This window comes from Equus caballus, chromosome 3 (assembly GCF_041296265.1).
Source record: "Equus caballus isolate H_3958 breed thoroughbred chromosome 3, TB-T2T, whole genome shotgun sequence".
Classification (NCBI taxonomy): domain Eukaryota; kingdom Metazoa; phylum Chordata; class Mammalia; order Perissodactyla; family Equidae; genus Equus; species Equus caballus.
This window is the reverse complement of record NC_091686.1, coordinates 118,212,800-118,229,036: the sequence shown is the minus strand read 5'-3', so window position 1 is coordinate 118,229,036 and position 16,237 is coordinate 118,212,800. Positions and strand designations below refer to the sequence as shown.

Below are 16,237 nucleotides of genomic sequence, written 5' to 3'. Positions count from 1 at the left end.
TAAAAAACTCTTTCCCATCTGCACTAGGATATATCTACCCAAATGTCCGTGGCAGCATTGCTCATTACAGCCCCAAACGGGAAACAACTCAGATGCCCACTGAGAGTAGAGGGAAAAGCACGTGCCAAGACTACACCGCAGAAGAAAGCTCGGCATGTCCACAGAAGTGAAGGAGGCCAGTGGCGTGGGACGGGACCAGTAAGAGAAAGAACGGGCCGCATGGAGTTGGAAGAGCAGGAAAGGGCGGGTCACATGGGGCCTGAGAGGTCATGGTAACGAGTTTGCTTGTTATTCGGATTTTTCAGATGCAGTAGGAAACCACTGGAGAGATTTAAGCAGAGGGGGGACATGTGTGGTTCGCCTTTTCACAAGACCCCTCTGGCTTCCGCGTGGCGAGGGCATTAGAGGGCAGCTGGAGAGCAGGCTGGCACCCTGCTGAGAGCCACTCCAGCAGTCCAAGATCACGGTGGCCTGGACCAAGCAGTGGAGACGAGCGGAGGAGATGGATTTGAGATGTTCTGAGAGTAGACGGGACAGGACTAACTGGGTCACTGGCTCCAGGTTTGGGGAGCGGGCGTGTTGGGGATGGCAAAAGAGGAACACAGCAGACGGCCAGGTTTCTGGCTTAAGCAAACAGGCTGATGGAGGAGATGAGGAAAGGAGGGTAGCACCCTGTCTCTGCGAGGTATTTACCCTCTTCCCATTTTCTCTCTCCTTCTGGCTCCATAACTACCTTGCTCATAGTAAGGAGTGAGGCCAGAATATATTATCGACAACTAGCACTATTCCTAATGATGATGAAGTTTCCATGCCTTAATATACAAGACGTTCTGATCTGTCATCATCCACTGATTCACTCAACAAACATGTGCTGAGTACTGGGACCTGAGCTGGACACAGACATAAACCAGACACGGCTCGGGATCCCGAAGATCGTCTAGTCCACTGGAGCTGATAATGTGTTGTACTGTTTAAGGATGCTTTTAGCTGCAAGCAACAGGATATCCCAACTCAAAACAGCTATGCAACAAGGACACTTATTAGCTTATATAGATACAAACTCACAGGAGGGGTGAGCTTCAGGACTGTTCATCTGGTGTCTCAGTAGCATGGTAAAGAATCCAGGTGCTTCCTGTTGTTTCACTCTGCTTTCCACAGTTTTGCCCTCATCCTAAGGCAGCATCCACTCATACCTGTAGGATGGCTCCTACTGGCAGTTTTGGCCACATGCTTTTCCACTCATGTAAGACTGGGAGAGTAGTCCTGGCTCTTAGAGATCTCATGATGTCAAGAAGAACTTTCCCAGAAGCCTCTAGAAAACCTCTCTTTATGTCCTATTGGCCATGGTTGGGCATAGGCACCTTAAGTAATTCAATCATTGGAGAGTGCGATAGTACCGTCACCTGGGCCTCTGGCCCTGAACTCCGTTTCTTATCTTCTCCTCCTTACCTTAGTAAACAGCACCACCATTCTCCAGTTTCTCAGCCAAAACCCATGAATTCATCATTAACTCCTGCCGTCGATCCATGCCCCTCAATTAAGCCATTCTGACTCATCCCTACCCTTTATAGGTTGAATTGTGTCCCCCAAAATTCATATGTTAAAGTCCTAACCCCCACTACCTCAGAATGTGACCTTATTTGGAGATAGGGTCTTTCCAGAGGTAATCAAGTTAAAATGAGGTCATTAGGATGGAAAATCCTTAATCCTTAATCCAATACGGCTGCCGTCCTTATAAAAAGGGGAAATTTGGACACAGAGACATGCATAGAGGGAACATGATGTGAAGAGACACAGGCAGAGAAGGCAACCGTCTACAAGCCAGGGAGAGGAGCCTGGAGGAGATCCCCCCTCACAGCCGTCAGAGGGAACCAACCCTGCCGACACCGTGATCTTGGACTTCTGGCCTCCAGAACTGTGAGAGAAGAAATTCCTATTGTTCAAGCCACCAACTCTGTGGTACTTTCTTGTGGCATCCTTAGCAAATTAATACTCTGCCCTACCTCCAAAATACTTCTCACCACGTCCACCTGTCAACCCCGTCCAGGCCACCCTCCCCTCTCACTGGGACTCCGTAACAGCCGACTGTCAGACTCACCAAGGTGCTCCGTGCAGCCCCTCTGAGTGGGTACCGTGCTGTCAGTGGCTGCACGTTAAGCTAACATTGACCACTCAGTTTTCGTGTACTCCAGTGGCCATCTGTCATCATTTTGGCTACTCAGCATCAATCCCCCTTCCCATTTGGGAGAGCTTCTTGTCTCATGAGCCCCGTGGGAAACAGAGCCCACTCATCACTACAGAGGTTGACAATGCCAGACACCTGCTCTCCCAGCATCCTCTGCAACTAGGGACTGGACGTGTGACTAAGGCTCAACCAATCAGAGCCTGGACTTTGTATGACTGTGTGAGGCTAAGAAATGGGGCTGGAGCTCCGGCAGGATTGGGTTTGGGGGCAGCGGCTGTGGGAGCTGCGGCGTCCTACGCCAACAGTGCAGTAGACAGCAGTGGTGACTGCAGGGGACCCTCCAGGACCTGCTCTGGGTGTGCTGTGGGGTGTGCAGAGCTTCTGAGCCTGGCTCGCCAGCCTGCCCAGCAACCCTGCCAGCCGCTCACTATTTCTTCAACAATTTCTTTTTCAGCTTCAATCAGACAAAATTGTTGTTATTGTTTACAACTACTGAAACGCTACCAAAACATATAAATTATCTCATTTTATCCTCACGACAACCCTCGTGGGAGACACCCTCATTACAGATGAGGGAACCGAGAGTTACATAACTTGCCCACCGACACGTGGCTAATCTGTGGTGGAGGGAGATTGCGCAGTGTCTGCCTGACTTCAGAGCCCATCGCAACAACCCGTTAATGGACTCCTCATCTCACGCTGATGGCACGAAAGTTAAGCAGCTAAGTCCAATAGGACATTTATTGACTTAGAGGTCAATACCAATTAGGCCCTTGTTATGGGCTAGACACTCTGTCAGGCCCTGCAAGTGCCACAGCGACAAGCCTCAGGAGCACAGAGTGTAGGAGCAGAAACAGTGAGACAGTTGCTGAGCCAAAGGGATGGCGGGGCCACAGGAAGGCACGGGTGCAGGATGCCCGAGGGCTAGAGCAAGTATTTACAGCACTGAGACCCTTCTGAGAAGACGGCAGAAGGAATGCGTATCCAGAACTTCAAAGGCACCCCTCCTGCCACCCAATAATCAGGAGACCCCCGGGCAGAAAGGGTCATCCTTGGATGTGACCGTGGCCCCCACTGCAGTCCTGCACTGATTCAGGCAACGGTGGCCTTGCCAAGACCCACTCCAGACAGCCTCTCATCACCATGCTTGCAGCCACGACCAGTTTCCAGGAACTAAAGTATAGAAACCAAAAGGCTGCTGTTTGGGGACATTTTCTCTTTTCTCTTCTAGCCATTCAGGAGCCCGGTGAGAGACGGGGTGCCCTCCTATCGTGCATGCTAGGCATTTCTTTGGGAGCCTCTGCAGAGATTCCTTATTTCGATTTTGGGAAGCTGGAGGAGGGAAGCCTGGCAGAGAGGGGAGCAGGCTGAGACTCGCAGCATGGCCCGTGCCCCTGCAGAAACACGCTCCTCACACGGCCCCCGAAAGCTCATTTCAGAGTGACGCCTTTTGCGGTTAACTGTTTGTCTCCTTCAGGTGTGAATTCAGCAAAGGCCTCCACGAAAGGCAGCCTGAAGGCCCCTGGGACAGCAGCAGCCAGATGATGAAGGCCGTTCAGCTAATTATTTGCATAAACCCTCAGTGAGTTTGAGATTTGTGGCTCTAATAAATGAGAACACCGACTTGTAGTGCGGGATATAGAACAAGTACTTCAATGACTGTGTTTCAAATTGGGTTTCTGCTGTGGGTCAGTCAGCACATAATAATACAAAAGGTAACCCAGACATCATATTTACAGCATGCCATGCACTATTCTAAGACCTGGACACACGTGAGCTCACGTCAGCCCCCCACAACCCTCTGAGTCAGGGACTGTGTTTCACCTTCTCTTTCAAGCAGATGAGGAACCTGGGGCACAGAGCTGTCAGGGGCTTTCCCAAGGTCACACCACTCCCAAGGACTCAAACCCAGGCAGCTGGGCTTCAGAGCCCATCTCTTAACCACTCTTCTATTCCTACTCTTAGTGTAGAAACTATAAAACTGATTGTATCCACACCTTGGTTGCATGTTGAAAAGCTGGATTAGGGAAGAAGAGACACGGAATGAAGATTGGTTGACTGCTAAGCATCGACCAGACACATCTGTATCCCGCGTCTCAGCTAACCCGTGCAGCCAGCCGGTGAAGTTTCCTTAAGAGCAGAGAACTCTGGAGTTGAGAAATGCATCTGGAAGCCATTCAGAATGTTGTGGAACTCCAGAGCCTGCTCACGATGACAGTGTCTGTGCTCTCCTCTTCCTGGCCACACTGCCAGGTCACATTTCTCAGTGCCTTGCATCAGGGTGGGGTCACACGACTACTTCAGACCAAGGCAGTGTGCGCAGAAGTGATGTGTGTCACCTCCACGGAGGGATTCAGCCTTTGCGTGCCTTCTCCTCACTCACTCCCTTTTCTTTCAGGCTGGTCATTCACAGGGGAACCAGCAGAGCCCTCCGAAGCCCTAAGGAAGGGTGGAGCCACTCAGCTGAAGGAGCCCGGGCCCCTGAGCGACTGCACGGAGCAGAGCACCCCCACTCACCTGCTCTGGATGGCGACAGGAATGGAAGACGAACTCGCACTGTGTTAAGGCCCTGACATATAGGGGCTGTTGGTTATAGCAGCTCATTGACCCTAACGCAGTCAACCTGCCTGCAGAGCCCCTGCCATGGCAATCTCTGCGACACAAGGCTGCCTGGAGGAGGAAAGACTGAGGCGAAGTCAGGAAGGGTAAGCAGGCTTGGAGAGACAGGCCTCCAATTAGACGTTTCCTTTTATTTTGGGGGGAACTTGTAAGACTCCATTTGAAAAAAGTATTCTGCAATACAATATAGTTTTAAGATCACTGTGCCAGCCAGTCTCTAGCCCATCTCATTCATGGATTCCTCATTTCACTTTTCTACTGGGCCTGCTTCCAAGAGGCCCATTCTTGTGTCCTTCTATCTGGCTCCACAAACCTGCTTCCTTACCACCAGGGGCTCAATGGTTAAGGGCCCTCAGAATCCACTTTATTCAACTCTCATCTCTGCCACTTCTCTGCTGGGTGATCTTGAGTAAGTTACTTAACCTCTCTGTGCCCCAGGTTTCTCACCTGTTAAATCATTTCCCTCCTTAAAGAGTTACTGTGAGGATTTAATCTGAGAATGAATATAAAGCCCCGTGCTGGGTCCACAAGGAGCACACCATAAAAATCAGAAACTGGAGTGGCCGGCAGCGGTGTTGATATCATTATTTCTGCTCGGTAAAATAAGGGGCCTAGCCTCGTTTATTTCTCACGTCTAGGAATCCATGAATAGTTTATCACTATGTCCCCAGCCAACAACTCAGAGGTCAAGCTTCTGGCCATAAATTGAACTATGCAATTCCCGGCCAGAAGACCTGGCTTAGAGCCTGCAAATGATGACAGGAAATTGCCAGACAATGGGAGGCCACTTACCTTGTAGCCTGTTTTACAATATTAATGCTCCTTACTGATTCACAGAAAGCCTGTCATAAATTCTCCTAAATTTGTTCTCAGGAGTGCTGTAAAATATATATAAACAGAACGCTTTTGTGGAGGGCCCGAGTGCACGTACCATTCGAGGCACACCACAGCAGGTCATGCCCACAGCTGCTCAGGGATTTGCAAAGACCGCCCACACTGCTGAAGACACAGGCACAGCGAGCAAGATACGGAAGTCCTTACAAACCAGGCTCTTTGAAGGAAGGACCACAGAGGGACAAAATTCCACAAGCCCAGCAGTGCCACCTAATGTCACCTGGATACCGGAGAGAAGGCTTCCGGTGCAGAAAAAGTTAACACATCCAGCCTGAAACTGCCTGCTTGCAAGCCTGGCCCCGGGCTGGCATCGGGGAACTTGGATTTCGAGAGGATTCCCACCATTCCCAGAATTGACAGGCGTGGCTCACGGAGCCTAGGCTGTGCCAAGAGTGTGGTTTATGCTGCACACCTGCTTTCCTTCTGGGAGTGAGGAATTGTGCACATGCTGAGCAGAACGTGCCCATGAGGCCAGCCTCTAATAAAAACCCTGAACTCTGAGTCTCTGATGAGCTTCCCCGGTGGCCCACACTTCACGTGTTGTCCTACTTCTTGCTGGGGGAACTAAGCACATCCCGTGTGACTCCACTGGGAGAGGATTCTGGAAGCGTGTGCCCGGTTTCCTCTGGACTTTGCCCCACGCACCTTGTCTCTTTGCTGATTTTCCTTCGTATCCTTTCACTGTAAGCAATCGCAGCCGTGGGCAGGACTACACGCCAAGTCTTATGAGTCCTCCGAGTGAACTGTCAAAACTGGAGGTGGTCTTGGGGACCCCAACACACCTCTCAGGACCTAAGGAAAAGGTCCAGCAGCCACTTTGACTTGACATTTATCTGCATGTTTGCGGTGGCTTTCTCCTCCCCGCTGCCTGAGTCCCCTGGAGGAGAGTGGCTAACTGGGCAGGAAAGAAGCCTCTGTACTTCTAGACACCTGAGAATATTCTGCTCCCATGGCGGGCTTTCAGAGTGAAAACCGAACGCGATGAGAAAGGATGCATCCATCGCAAGCAATTGTCAGGCAAGGAAGACTTCCAGAGCTTTCTGGGCTCCCCGCTCAACCAGCTTTGCAATGAGGGGGCGTGGCCTGACCCTCGGGTTTAATTATACAGAACATGAAGGATGGAAGATCCATTTTCTACTTGGCCCCAGGCAGAAGCAGAGAAGTGTGTGCCCTCCCAAATAGCCTTCTTATTCTACAAAAATTAATCCTTAGCCTCTCTCCTGCTGGAACATTCTTCTGGGAGACTGCATAGCTGTGTTTGGGGAGGCGGGGCGGGGGGGGGGGAGGGGGGGCGCCTTCATGCAGACCTGTGACATTTCCCTCTCCTTCCAGCATGGCCTCCGCTCGGCTGGAATGAAAAAGGCGAGTGTTTTCATTCTGTTCAAATTACTTATGGCTGCCAAAAACCAGTCTTGAAGCTACAGGGGCTGTCAAAGGGCATCTGATCCGATCCAGTTCAGCAAGATGGTTCTGACTACTGATTCTGGAATGACTTACTTTGTAGAACAGGAGTTAGGACCCCAGCTTGCAGGTGGGGCTGCTGGAAGGATTAAACAAGGGTGTGGAGTCCCCAGAATGATGCCGGCATGGAGCAGGTGCTCGAAAATCTCGACGTCTCTCTGCCGTGGGTCAGAATCAGAATGTTCCCAGGCCCACCAGCAGCCCTGCTCCAACAGGCTCCCTCCGGGTTTTCCCGACTGCCCGCCCTGGGGGGCCTGCGGGCCTCTGCTGGCTGTCTGACTACAGCACAGAGGGGCCCCAGCTCTCTCAGCAGAGCTTCCATTCCCCCAGCCCTAACGGGACCACGGTCCTTTCCCCTCTACATCCAACAGAGGCATCTTTCCCAGAGGAAGTTTATGACATAAGAAAATTCTGAATCAAAGATGCGGGCTTCCTGGCTCCAATAAGCTGGGGAGCCTAGGGGAGGGAGCAGGCAGGGGTGGCACCCACTGTCTGGAACACACAGACCCAAGTCCCCCAGGCCTGGAAAGGCCCCCCTTCTCCTGTTAGCCAGCAGCTCTGCCAGCTCTGATTAAAACCAAACCAAAGCAAACGATGACTCACAGCTCCCAATTTAAACAAGGCAGCAGCACCTTACACCACAGAAAAATGGGAAACGACCTAAGAGGACCTCAAAGGGAAGATGGGACACCCACATGATGCACAATTCACAGCCATTAGAAATCCTGGGGATGGAGAATTTTCAATAACCCATGAAAATGTTCACAATATAAACACTAACCCCCCCAAAAAAGACGCTCTTTGGAAAAAAGAGTAGATTTAGACAAAGTCTTAAAAGTGGCCTCTGGGTGGGGCCAAGGTTGTGACTGTCTTGTTCAGACACAGGATGCCATCCACTGGCCCAGCGGCCGTGGGCCAGTTACTCAGTGTCTCTCCTCCTGGGTTCCTCTCTTTGCAGAAGGGGATTATCCCCACAATATCTGCCATGCGGGATTCATAGTGGTCGTTTTAGTATTTAGTCTGCCTGTTCTGTTTGCTTTCTCTAATAGAAGCCTGTTTTGCTTTTATATGTAGTGAGACAAGGTGAGGCAAAAGGAAGAGAGAAGAAAGAAAAGAGCAAGAGAGAAAGACTCTGAGGTTCAAAAACCAAAGGCAGTCACGTTCCACGCTCAAATTAACCAGAGACACTCATTTCATCAAAGTAATTACCACCTGTTTCTGACAGGAGGCACAGGTTTCTCCTGTGACCTCGGCCCTCTGCCGCCGAGACGCCCAGCCCCACTGCGCCGCCGTCAACCTGTCCAGCGCCCGCGTCTTTCACAGGATCTTTACACAACATCCTTCTCAGTTTTCCTGAGAACCAGCCTCAGGCCACACCGGGGTGCCCTGCCACATGCCACGTGCCCCTGCTTCTCTGAGAACGTCAGGGCTCCCAGAACAGTCGCTAAAACCGCAGCTTGGGGTGGGATGAAGCGAAGGACCAGCACTCACTCGTTCCTGGGCCCTCTGTTCACTGGTTCATTTGAGCAGCTTCTAATGTCTGAGGCTAACTGGGGTGGCTCTGCTCTTGCAGAGAGATCATGATTTAAGTCTTTATCGCCACTTGTTTACTTTCCCTTACAGAAGGAGCAGGGAGAGGAAAATGATGGAATATTTCATCTCTGCTGGGAAATTCATGGGAAGTCAAATGAATTGTTCTGCAGAAGCCTGGGTTTAAATACTAAGACCAAACGTCACCAATCAGAAATCCCTGGAAAGGCGAGTAGTTCATTATGAAAGCCAAACCACTCACTATTATTTTTGTGGATGCTGGTTTTGCTTCAAAATCCGAATTGATAGGAGTGAGGCAGTTAGACCCAAAAGTTCTCATCCATTCTTTCTCTCCCAGTCCGCCCTTCTCTCATTCACTAATTCATTTAACAAATTTTTTTTAGTATTTTCATGTTTTGAACATACATTTGTATAATATACATTGCATATATACAATATACAGTTGTATAATTAAGAATTTGGCTGGCCTTTCTCCCTGGTTCTTGGAAGGTAGCCTCTAAACTCTTGGAATTTCCTGAGTGATCAGAATGTTTTTGTTATTCATGGTGGGGGGGCCTCTCAGACCCCACCTAATGGTTTATAGAAATGAGATAACTCAGGTTGGGGGCGGCCATGCTAGGAAGACCAACCATGTGGTTAGAGGGTTAGGGCTGGGAGCCAGGTGACATTAGCCCTACCTCCAAGGAGGGGAGGCAGACTGGAGATTGATCTGCTCAGTCATGCCCAAATAATGAAACCGCAATAATAACTCTGAATGCCAAAGCTCGGGTGACCTTCCCTGGTGGACAGTGCTCTGTGCGTTGTGACACATCGATGTGCTGGGGGGTGCATTGCATCCCGACTCCCTGCAGGGCGATCACCAAAAGTTTCCTGTCTGGAACCCCCACCCCAACCTCACTCTATGTGTCTCTTCTTTTGCCTGGTTCTGATTTGTATCCTTTCTGCAAAAATAAAACTGTAGTTGCAAGTATAGTGCTTTCCTGAGTTCTGCGAGTTATTCTAGCAAATTATCAAACCTCAGGGCGTAGTGGGAACCCCCAAATCTGCAACCAGTTGGTCAGAGTTGTGGGCGGCCCTGGGATCCCTGAGCTTGCAGCGGTCGTCTGAGGCAAGGGCAGTCTGTAGAGGGCTATGCTCTTAACCTGTGAATTTGGCCCACCTCTGGGTAGTCAGAACCTAAAGGCAGCGCCTAAAGGCATCGCAAATCTTTACGCCAGGCCCTCTGCTGGGCGCCGGGGAAACAAATGACCAAGATTTGGAATGACAGTGCCCTGCAGAATCCTGTCTGCTGTACCTTTTGCTAAACCTCCAAGCACTTGCCTGCACTATAGGCCAGGAACCGGGCAAACAGGAGCCAGTGTTCACTCTCCATGCCTGGAATCAGCCCTAAACCATCCCTCCCACCCACCTTCCATCTGTTCTCCCAGATACAGCATTCTCTGTTTGCTTCCTAATTCCTATTTTCCCTCATGCCTCCTATTCAACACATTCATTTAGCTCAACTTTGGTCCTTTTTGGTGACTCTTCTGAATGTCCACCCCAGTGGTCATCCTGCTGGAGGCTGGCCACTCTCTCAGGCCCCTTGCAGCATGCCCGTGGGCTCATCCTGCAGCCACAGGCCCTGCATGAGTCTCGGGCAGGAATGTATTCAGGCCCGCCACTCCTCACCAGATGCTCCTTGTGATTGGTCATGCTTGAGCCCCATCCCCTTTGGGACCGTCCTTGTCTTTGCAGGTCCCCTTTGGACCAGAGCCTGGCCTCCATACTGTCTACTCAGGCTCAGACCTTGCCTTTCTTTAGAACACTGCTTCCAGAATCTTCCTGTAGACTCTTTGGACAACACCCATGAACAAGAGTTTTGACTCATGCTATGTGGTGACACATGACCTCGCCCAAGCTGCACCAGCGGTGCCTGCCCAAGGATGGGCACCCCCCTCAGCTCCTGGAGAACAGCCCCAGGATCCCAGAAACCACGGCCCCGCCAAGCCTGTGAGGTCTCCATCCAGCCCTCCCTGCCCTCTCAGGTGGGAGCCAGACACTGGGGTCCCTCAAGAACCAAGAGGACCTCTCCCACTACAACTCTGCCAGCCCCAGATTATCGTAGCAGCAGTAATGAAGCAGATCCCAGGCAAGCGACATTGTCCTGCTAAAGGTCAAGTCTTAAAATGGCATAAATCTAAGGCCATTTGCCAGATTTCAGATTAGCATCTTTACTTGCATTCATGACTGCTTGAAAATTCAAGCAATTACGTTAGATTTGATTGGTATGTAAATTAACCCCGAATTTTGCACAGCCTTTTACAAGGACATCAGAATGCTTTAGATAGACAGATAAGTAGGTAGGTAGGTAGGTAGATAGACAGTACCAGGCCAGTTAGAATTAGTCATTGGAAACAGAAAAGACAAAGGCTCAGACACACAGCAATAAATGAACAAAAGAGCAAAAAATATTGGGAAATGTACCATCTGTAGGAAAATTCACTGCTTGTGGATTAACTGTTCATAATGCCAGCCAGCTCTCTGCCAGGAGGTCCTAACCACACCAGGCGGCCACAGGACACCTTTCCTAGAACCTCTAGCACAGAGGTTAGCAAACAGCGGCCCAGCCAGTGGGCTAAATCTGGCCCACTGCCTGTTTTTGTAAATAAAGTTTTATTGGCACACAGTCTTGCCCATTCATTGACATATTGTTTATGACTGCTGTCTCACTACAAAGGCAGAATTGAGTAGTTGGGACAAAGACCTTATGGTCTACAAAACCCAAAAGCTCCAGCGGATCAGCTTGGTGGAGCAGAAAGAAGGTACACTTTAGCACGAGATGGACCTGAGTTCAAGTCCCCATCTGTGTGACTGTGGTATGGGCAGCACTAGAATTTTTACATAGGACAGACTCACAGCTGAAAATTTGGTTGGGGACAAGGAGGCCTAAGGGACTTGCCTTGGAACTGCATTTGCACACAAAGAACTTTTTTAAAAATCTTAAATGTATCCATTTACTCATTTAGCAAATATTTATTATAAATGCTTCCTGTTATCGGTGCTGGCACCACAGAAGCAAGAAAACCATGAAGTCTGTGTCTTCATGGGGCTTAAATTATAAAATGAGGGGAAGGATAGATAAGAAGCAAATAAATATATAATCTCTCAGGCAGTGCTAAATACTATAAACAGAAATAAGCTTAAGAGGCCACTGAGTGATGGAAGGTGCTATTTTGGTTGGGCTGGTCAGGGAAGACCTCTCTGAAGAGGGGACAATTGAGCAGAGGCGAGAGGGAATCGAAGGAGAGAGCAGAGGACTATCTGGGGAAGAGCGTTTCAGGCAGAGGGAACAGCAAGTACGAGGGCCCTGGGGTGCCAGCGTTTGAGGAGCAGCAGTGGGGGCGGGAGGCCGAGCGGATGGAAATGAGAGAGTGAGGGGGAAAGCGCTGGTGAGGACAGCAGCGCGGCCACTAGGTGCCAGATGCCCTGGGCTTGTAGGCCGTGGCGGTATGGGTTGTTTTCCAGGGCGATGGGCAGCCGTGGGGAGTTCTAGCAGAGGCACAATACACTGCCTTACTTTGTAAAGGATGCCCCTGGCCTTTGGGTGAAAATAAACTGTAGGAGCCAGAGTAGAAACAAGAAAACCAGTCAGAAGACCCCACAGTGGGCCAGACTAGACACTGACTCGGTGGTGGCTGCTGGGGTCGTGGTGATGTGACCAGAGCACCACCACAGCACAGAAACCCTCAAGATTCAATGGCCAAAGACAGTAAAGATTTCTTTCTAGCTCATGCCACACCTAGTGCACATCAGACAGTTCTCTGCTATCTTGTACCTATGCCATCTGGGGGAAGAGAGAACTAAAGAACCTTCTGGAATATCTTCCAGAGCCAGGCCTCAAGCGGCTTATAATCACTTCTGCTCACAGCCCCTCGGCCAAAGTGGGTCGAGGACCCTGCATGGACGCACAGGACACACGGGAGTTCTCCTCCGGATGCGGCAGGACCCGGAGTCAGATTCCACGGGTTCTTTGAAAGCAGGGTGGACAACATGGACATTCACTTAGAGCGACCATGTTGAGAAGAAAACAGTGGAAATTTAGGGAGCGAATGCTAAAGGGCCCCCAACCCGTCCCAGGAACTTGGACACATTAACTCCCCTGGCCTCAGCTTCCCCGTCTAGGAAACGGGTTAGTTATGGGTCCCTCACAGAATCGCAAAGAGGATTAAATCCGACGCCCTACAAACCATCCCTGACATGAGCAAGCACTACCCGTGCCCACAGGGGAGTTATTTTCGTTATCGGCGTTCCAGAAAGTTTCCAGATATCTGAGGAGAGAGAAGCCCCGTTGTCAGGTTGCCGCTGGGGGGCACTCAGGGCCAATGTCGGCTGCCGCACGGGTTGTTCAAACAGTGAAGTTCTGCCTCGGCCAGTGGTCCCTCTGTGCTCCTGCCACCACCTGGATCCTGACGATCCCACCACTCAAGAGCTGAAGCTGCCCCGGGCCCTGCATCACTGCTAAGCCAGCCGCCCTTCCCATGGGTCGGTGTCCACCTGTGGCTTATCTTCATCAGCACCCTCCCACAGCAGCCTCTTCCCGCCATCTCTTCCCGGTCTCCTGGACCCTGAGGCTGCCTCGCTCACCCATCCCTACGCTCACTGCAAGGGGAAAAGAATTCTGAGTGATCACTACACACCTGGCTGAGCTCCTCCAACATCAGGCCGCCTTTATTTCTCACCGCCACTTCACAAGGCACTGGTTACTACCCGTCTGCAGAGGCGCCCGTGTGGGATTTGCATGGAGGCTCCAGCTCGAGGCGGTTTCCACCCTGGGAGGGCCTCCCCCGCCGAGACTTGGCCCTCAGTCCCCCTCCGGTGCTCGTAGGCTGGCCAGAGCTGGCTTGTGCTCCTGTTCTGGCCCCTGAGACCCTCCTCGAGCTGGCCCTGGAGCCCCTTTCCACCCTTTGGACCCCACAATCTAGACCATTCCCAGAAAGGCCCCTGCTCTCTCTCAAGCCCCAGCAAGGGCCCCTGACCTTCCCAGGTAGAATCAAGTCCTTCCACAGGCCTGTGTTTGTATCTCTGCACAACATGTCCTGGACATGTGTCACTGCTGCTGGTCTGGGACAGGGACCTGTGTCCTGTTCATCTCTCTACTCCAGCACCTACCCACATGACACAAGCAAGGGGAACACACAGAGCAGGCCACTGAGGATGTACTGCCTATTTAGCCCTCTCTGTTTCTAAGGAGCAACATGAGTCAAACACAAAGCATTAGGGCCTGTGACACACCTTCAGGCAAAGCACGAAACGGGGCTCCAAGCCTGCCGGTCTGCTTCAAGACTTGCTATAAAGCTCCGGCAGTCAAGAAAGTGCAGCACTGGTGAAAGAAGAGACAACTAGATCAACGGAATGGAACAGAGAGCCCAGAAATAGGCGCACATAAATATAGTCAACTGATCCTTAACAAAAGCACAAAGGCAATATAAATAATGGCGCAAAGATTAGTCTTTTAAACAAATGGTGCTGGAATAATAGTCATCCACATGCAAAAAAAAAGAGAGAGAATCCAGACCCAGATCTTATACCCGTCATAAAAATTAACTCAAAATGGATCACAGACATAAATGTAAAACACAAAACTATGAAACGCCTAAAAGATAACACAGGAGAATATCTAGAGGACCTTGGGCATGGCGGTGACTTTTTAGATATAATACTGAAGGCACGACCCATGAAAGAAATAATCGATAAGTTGGACTTCATTAAAATTAAAAACTTCTGCTCTGTGAAAGACAACATCAAGAGAATCAGAAGTCAAGCCACAGATTGGGAGAAAATATTTGCAAAAAACACAGCTGATAAAAGGCCGTGATCCAAAATATACAAAGAACTCCTAAAACTCACCAATAAGAACATGAACAATCTGATTTAAAAGCGGGCAAAAGAACATGGAAGCAACCTAAGTGCCCATCAACAGATGAATGAATAAAGAAGATGTGGTATATATATACAATGCAATACTACTCAGCTGCAAAACAGAACAAAATCGTCCCATTTGCAACAACATGGATGGACCTTGAGGGAATTATGTTAAGTGAAATAAGCCAGCTAGAGAAGGATAATCTCTGTATGACTCCACTCATATGAGGAATTTAAAAATGTGGACAAAGAGAACAGGTTAGTGGATACCAGGGGAAAGGTGGGGTGGGGGTCGGGCACAAAGGGTCAAGGGGTGCACCTACAACATGACTGACAAACATTAATGTACAACTGAAATTTCACAAGATTGTAACTTATCATTAACTCAATAAAAAAAAAATGGGCAAAAGACCTAACAGACACCTCACTAGAGAAGATATACGGATGGCAAGTAAGTATTTGAAAATATATTCAACATCACATGTCATTAGGGAATTGCAAATTAAAACAAGATACCACTACACACCTATCAGCACGTCCAAAATCCCAAACACTGACCACATCGAATGCTGGCAAGGCTGTGGAGCAGCAGGAGCTCTCCCTCACTGCTGGAGGGAATGCAAGACGCTACAGCCTCTCAGGAAGACAGTCTGTCAGTTTCTTACAAAACTAAACAGCTCTTCCCATCCGACCCAGCAATCAGGCTCCTTGGTACTCACCCAAATGAACTGTATGTCCACACAAAAACCTGCACATGTGTTTATAGAAACTTTATTCATAATTGCCAAAACTTAGATGCACTCAAGAGGTCCTTCAGTAGGTGAGTGGCTAAGTAAACTCTGGTCATCCAGACAATGGAATATTATTCAGCGTTAAAACAAATGAGGAAGGCCGGCCCCATGGCCGAGTGGTTAAGTTCACTCGCTCTGCTTTGGCCGCCTGGGGTTCATCAGTTTGGATCCCGGGCACAGACCTACACACCACTCATCAAGCCATGCTGTGGCAGCATCCCACATAGAAGAACTAGAATGACCTACGACTAGAATATACACCTAGGTACTGGGGCTTTGGGGAGAAAAAACAAACAAACAAACAAACAAAACCAAATGAGCTTTGAAGCTATGAAAAAACACTTTAATGCATATGACTAAGTGAAAGAGGACCATGATTCCAACTATGTGACATTCTGGAAAAAGCAGAACTATGGAGACAGTAAAAAGGTCAGTGGTTGCTGGGGGTCAGTGGGGAGGGAGGGACGAACAGGTGGAGCACAGAGGATTTTTAGGGCAGTGGAACTATTTTGAAAGATACTGCAGTGGTGCATACATGTCATTACACATTTGCCAAAACTCATAGAATACACAACTCCAAGAGCGAACCCTAATGTTAACTGCGGACTTTGGGTGTTAACATTTGTCAAGGTAGGTTCATCGATTACGACAAAAATACCACTCTGGTGCAGGACATTGATAGTGGGGGAGGCTGTGCATGTATGAGGACAAATGGTATATGGGAATTCTCTGTACTTTCTGCTCAATTTTGCTGTGAACTACTCTAAAAAATAAAACGTTTCTATGCATAAGGTCCCTCCGTGGCTCCTCTGTGCTCCCCGGCCTGAAATAAGAC

The 16,237-nt window shown here is 49.8% G+C and overlaps 1 protein-coding gene across 14 annotated transcripts in view; it reads right to left on the bottom strand.

Annotated features, from left to right (window-relative positions):
* SLC2A9 (solute carrier family 2 member 9) overlaps window positions 1-16,237 on the bottom strand; it is a 225,401-nt gene that overhangs the window by 166,381 nt on the left and 42,783 nt on the right. The window lies entirely within an intron of this gene.